Genomic DNA, 6,237 nt, shown 5'->3' with positions numbered 1-6,237 from the left:
CAGCTTTCTCAGTGTTCCCTGGGCAGAGCTGGTGTCTGCTCTGTGCACAAGCATGCAGCAAAGGAGACCCAGGGGAGTCTAGCCCCAGCGGAGAAGAGATTCCTTCCATCCACCATCTCTCCCTCCCCCCCTCTACCTCTCCTCTCCTCCCTTCTTCCCTCTTCTCCTGTTTCTTCTTTCCTTTCTCTAAGCATTACAATTGTGTCCTCCTCATTCCATGATGTCCTCAAGGGAACAGGACAGAGGTTGCAGGGGGGCTATGACTTCCCTTCTGAACCCTGTCTCTATTAATTAGAAGACAATAACTAATATAAGAATTAAAGACACTTTGCTTTACAGAAAAATCAAATATTAATTAATAAATAAACTCAAGGAGTCAGGTGTTTAAGGGTTTCTTGAGGGCCAGCTCTTATTGCAACTTAATTAAGAAACCCGTGGAGAAGCACGGGGCAATCAAACAGAGGGTGTCAAGTCCGTGATTCAGGGCTGCAGAGCGCTGCAGCCTTCATTAGGCCCGCTCGCTTTCATGAAAGCAAAGTAGGCTTGCGCTCCACTCGGGGACTAATCCATTAGTCACTGCAAAATCTCCGAGGACAGGGATGTCCATTTCAAACCTAATTTGCAGCTACTTGCTCACGTTAGTGGTTTTAGAAAGGAATTCGTCTGCTGCGACCCTACTATATTTGGTTGCTCGACACAAATATCGAGGGGCTCTGCTCGCCTGTCATGAAGCTGCGATGTAATATTAACAATTCGTTTCCCTGATAGCAGCTGCATTTGTCAGAGGCTTGGACTCGGGCCCATAGAGAAATGTCACTCTCAGCCACTTGGTGATGTGTTTTTGCAAGAATCATACATGGCTTAGTTCTGTGATGATGGATTCAAGGAGAGAAAAGACAGCAAGGCAGAGAAGGAAAGGAGGGGAAGGAAGGAGAGGATAAAGGGGGTATCTAAGAGGTGGGGTGTTCGGACAAGAAGGCCTCACACTCACAGAAATGTCACTTCCCTTCAAGGATGAGTAGAGTTCAGATGAACAGCAGCTGGCTGCACTGTGCAGTCCAAGAAGCAGCACTAAGAGGGGCCGGTGTCGGTGACTCAAGCTTCCCTGGGCCTGGGGTGCCAGGCCTGGAGGTTGGAAAGCAGAAGAAGTGTTTTCAAACTGAAGCTGCCTCTCCCCTGGGGACACGGACACTCATCATGTGCACACAGGTAAGGACACGTAAGCACAGTGTATTCTGTCTCCTGAGCCAGCGCTTGCTGGTTCTCCGTTCTCAAACACACTGTGTTCATTTTTGAACAGTAGAAGGGCACTTTCCCCTGTGTGGAGCCTTCCCATGGAGCTTTGCTTCTGAATATGAGAACCTCTCACAATTCAGTCAGGGAAGAGCTTAGAGTAGCAGTCTCCTTAATTAGGACGTCAGGATCACCCCCTATTGCAACAAAACTTAGTTCTGAGGCTTAATAAGTGTGTGTGTGTGTGTGTGTGTGTGTGTGTGTGTGTGTGTGTGTGTATAGTATAATGTATGGGTGATGTATACGTGTATGTGTATATGCAGGTATGCACATTTTGAGTGGCTTTAGTTAGTGAGGAAAACAAGAAAAACTATAAAGCCGAAAGTATAGAAACAGGACAATGTGTAGCTCAGGAGTCAGTCGCCTTGGTCGACGTCATGCATTGGTGTGAGGCAGAGTGGCCTTGTTTCAATTCATGAATCAACTGTTAGGCTGACCCTGCAGAACAAAGGTTCAGTGACTGGGAGTGCTTGAGCTCCAAGTTTGAGGACATGAGTTCAGATCCCTTCAAATCTACGTAAATGCCAGGAGGGTGTGGCTGCCTGCCTGTAACTCTATCCATAAAAATAAAAAACCAAAAAACAAAACAAAAACAAACCAGAGACAGCGGGTGCCCAGGGCAAGCTGACTAGCAAGAATAGAAATATTGGCAAGCTCTTGGTTTGATTGAATTTTGCCTTAGTGAGTAAGATAGAAGAACAAAATAGGGAATCTGAGGTCAGCCTGGGCTGCATTAGATTCTGTCTCAACAAGAAAAACAAAAGGAAGTCAGACTTCAAAAGGAAGAAGTCTTGGGAGCTCTCTGTGCTTGTCTTACTTGTGAAATCTCCCCAGGAAGATTCTGGAACTTGGTTTCTCGTCCACACTCATGTGCATGGTAATTTTCCCACATTTGCTTCTATGAATGGCTTGTATACTTAACTCTTCAAATTAGTGGTATTGCACTGTCTTTTCTACTCTTTGCCTTTAAAAAAAAAAGAATTATTATTCTTTTCTGTTTTGTTGGGGCAACGTGCTCTCCTCTCTGCAACACACACCCACTGGGGTTTGTCTATTGTCAGGACTCAAGAAGGAGCTGCCAGGACAGCTGTCTGCCTGCAGGGACCTGGACTTCCTCCAGACATCCTAAGCCAGGTCAGTAACTGTCAGGTACAAGTCAGAGCTGGGATCCAAGCAGAAGTACAGCCTGGGCTGGACGAGAAAGACATGGAACAGAGAGAGAGAGAGAGAGAGAGAGAGAGAGAGAGAGAGAGAGAGAGAGAGAGAGAGAAACAGACAGAGACACAGAGACAAAGATACAGAGAGACAGAGAGAGACAGATACATAGACACACAAAGAGACTCAGGTCCTGTGTCTGTCCCCCACAGAACCTTCATCTTCCCTGACAAGGGCTAAGACTTAGGCCCTCACTAGCCACCTCAGGACTAGGCCCTGCACTCATCAGATCTTCCTTTTATAACTGCCGTGTTCCTGTTGAACTCAGCCTATCTACCTTCTGCGTGGACCTTCTGGATAGTGAAGTCTGTCCTTGGGGAAGAACAGACCCGAGCTCAGAGCAGGAAGAAATCAGGAGAGTTGAGGCCTGAGGCCAGGGCTGACTCTCTCTGCTCTGCCTGGGGCTCAGGGAACAGTGTCGTACAATCAGGAGAAATGTCACCTCCCACGGAAGGTGGATGGATGCTAGGTTAGGTTGGGCTGGACCTGTCAGACAGATGATTATAAAGAGTTGAACTACCAAACACCAGTAAGGACAGTACCCTGCTGTCCTTAGTAGCAGGGGCTCCTGCATTCTTTACTGCAGGTAAGGAACCTCGAGCAGACACAGCAGACCTAGCGTGAGGAAAGATGGAAAGAGTTACATCACCCAAACCAACAGAAAAGCCTCCGAGAAGTGGAATGCTCGGCATGTGTGTGGGATACTGGCTCCCTGGAGCGCTGCTCCAAGCTTCTAAGTGAATCCGTTGTGGGTAGAGTTTATGTGAAAGCGTGTTCGTGCCAGAAACCAAGCACCCGACTCACCGACTTGAAGCTCACACCTATTATCCTCAGTAATGGAGGGGTAAATAACCCAGCTTAACTACTGCCTCGGCCTCCCTCCACTCTGCCTTCCTCGGTTTCTTGGCTCCGTCTTCAAGCGTGTCTACTCACGCTAACATAATGGTTGCTTTGGTGGAGTTTGTATGGCTGGTTTCTGTCCTCAACCTCAGAGCCAGGAAGAATTTCTTCTCCTGGACCTACTATCTGAAAGATCTTCCCTAGGCAACATTCCCACGCCAGAATGTTAACCTGCTGTACCTTGTAACTACTCCTGGCTGAAAAAGAGGCCTGATAAGAAACTGGGGCCAGTGGAGGCCCCTTTGTAAGACAGAAAGACCAAACTGGAGCTGAGGACAGGGTGACCTGAACCTCCTGTCCCTGATAACTGGCTCATCATGCCAGGGCACATAGTATCATCCTTGGTGTCTCATGTGAAAATTCTAGAAATTAGAGTCAGTTACTGTGACAGTCCCCTCTTAGATGTCTTCAAGTGATTTGAACTGACCTTGGACAAAATTTACAAATGTACTTGTCAACATAGCTCCTGGATGAGGAGGGTGGAGGCAGGGTGCAGAGGGAGCACCCCACAGCCAGCCAGAGAAGCTATGTCACTAGTCTGCCTCATGAATGGAGTTTATATGGCAGGTTCTCTCTCTCTCTCTCTCTCTCTCTCTCTCTCTCTCTCTCTCTCTCTCTCTGTTCACATGCACACTTGCATGAGTTTATATGTATATTGTGTGCATGCAGGTACACACAGAAGCCAGAAGAGGGCATCAGACCCCTTGCAATTGGAGTTCCAGGTTGTAAGCCATCTGATGTGAGGGCTGGGAACTGAACCTGGGTCCTCTATAAAAGCAGCACGTTCTCACAGCTGCTGAGCCCTCTCCAGCCCAGGATGGGTGTTTCTGAACACTGAGAAAATAGCTGCAGCCAGTGGACAGACCACTATCTTCTGTTACATCTGTTCCTAGAGTTCAGCCCTGTGCACACCAGAGATAGGACTCAGGCATTCTCCCGACACTGCCCTCAGCCAATGTCAGACAAAACCATCCTAGCTAATGGCTGAGTTCTCTCTCTGTCTCCCTCCCTTCCTCCCTCTCTTCCTCTCCCCTTCCTTTCTTCCTTCCTTCCTCCCTTACTTCATTCTTTCCTCTTTCTTCCTTCCTTCCTTTCTCCCTCCCTCCCTCCCTTCCTCCTTCCCTTCCTCCCTTCTTTCCTCCCTTCCTTCCTTTACATTTTTTTCTCACACCTTCCTTCCTGACAAATTGCCACTTTGATGTTATGTTGGGGACAGAGGAAGAGTTTCGGTTGCAATTTTTATTTCTTCTTTTATGATGGGATAATTAAACTTGGCCTAAGATGCTTGCTGTTCCCGTCCCCCAGGAACTAACTAACTCTCTCTCTCTCTCTCTCTCTCTCTCTCTCTCTCTCTGCTCTTTCACCCTCTCTGATCTCCAAGTAGCCTGAGGCAATGATCACCTTCAGCAGAGGGTTATAATCCCACTGCCATAACAAAGGATCCCCTAAGGGCATTCTGGAGAGTTGTGTGCTTACCCCACCCCTTTTCCAGAGTGATGACAAATTGATCTGGGGTCAGGACCAAATGTGACTCACAAGGCTCCAGGGACACAGTCCCTTGTTCTGGTCTTCCTGATGGATGCCTGAGGGCGGCTCCATCAAGAGCATCAGGGTAGCCTAGCTTGGTGGAGTCTGAATCCTTGGCCCAGTTTGTAGCTGAGATGATTGTTGGGTTCTGACATAGACTTTCTCTGTGTCACAGACCTCGGGCCACAGAGACAGAGAAACGGGTGAGATGACCCAGCTGGCTGCAAGCCCAGAAGATGCATGCCGTGCCTTCCTGAAGACAAAATAAAATTATTGAGAGGCAGAGCAGAATGTCCCCAGCCTAATGTTCACCAACCTGTCAACACAGAGGGATGATAATTTGCTAAAATCCAAATAGTCCAAGAAAGAATGACCATGTGAGTCAAATTACTTATTAATTCTATTTATTCATATCCACATTCATTTCCCTGCCGGGGGGTACTGATCACTGTCTCCTGACCATGTGTTCCGTTCACAGATGTTCCTGACCTTAGAGTCCTGCAGACAGACGACCACTCTCAGAAACAAATCAAAAGAAAGTGGCAGATATTACTTCCAAGAAGACTCAGTGGGATTCTCTCTACTCTGTCATGCTGGTCTTTGGAACATATGTCAAGACAGTGCCACCTCTAACAGACTAGATCATTGATCCACTGTGCCACCTCCATCAGACTATATCATCGATCTGTTGGTGTACAAGAGCCTCCCAGAAACCCACACTGAATATATAGAATGTAAGGAGTAGGGGTGGAGGTGGGGGATCACTCACAGTCATCAAAAACATGAGGACCTGAGCTCAGATCCTACATACCATGTGAACGTCAGGATGTGGCAACCCCTGACTGTAATCCTAGTGCTGGTGAGACAGAGACAGGAGGATTCCTAGAGTTCACTAGTCAGATAGTCTTGGAAAATTAGATGAGCCCCAGGTCTGGTGAGAGACCCCGCCTCAAAAATAAAGTAGAGAATGAAAAAAGGCACCCAGCTGTAAAAGTAATTTTTATTCACCTGATGTGATTTTCATCTCGTAGGCTTACTGACTCTGTCTGCTAACCTAGGCCCAGGCCTAGAAGCCTCTAGCCTCTGTGCAATCCAATCTAGGCCTATCTGGAATATTTCAGCCTCTGAGACTTACTGCTAAATAAGCTCACTCTTTCTAGCTCTTTCTGAACTCTGGCTGACTGACTCAACTCAGCTGTTCAGGCTCAAACTCACCTCTAAGCTGACTGATTCTGGCTTCTCTCCTGGTCTCTGACTAAATTGCTCTGCTTGGCCTCATACCAACTTTGGCAATCTTCTCTA

General features: G+C 47.6%; 1 long non-coding RNA gene across 1 annotated transcript; it reads left to right on the top strand.

Annotated features, from left to right (window-relative positions):
* The first annotated feature begins 2,085 nt into the window (after positions 1 to 2,085).
* Positions 2,086 to 5,872, top strand: LOC117704602 (uncharacterized). The gene is made up of 4 exons (XR_004606242.2): positions 2,086 to 2,170; positions 2,355 to 2,427; positions 5,111 to 5,312; positions 5,414 to 5,872. It is a non-coding gene; the product is annotated as an uncharacterized LOC117704602 (long non-coding RNA).
* Positions 5,873 to 6,237: the final 365 nt, after the last annotated feature.

The sequence above is a fragment of the Arvicanthis niloticus genome, chromosome 2 (genome assembly GCF_011762505.2).
Source record: "Arvicanthis niloticus isolate mArvNil1 chromosome 2, mArvNil1.pat.X, whole genome shotgun sequence".
Classification (NCBI taxonomy): Eukaryota; Metazoa; Chordata; class Mammalia; order Rodentia; family Muridae; genus Arvicanthis; species Arvicanthis niloticus.
The sequence above is the reverse complement of the archived record's forward strand: the minus strand, read 5'-3'. Positions and strand labels throughout refer to the sequence as shown.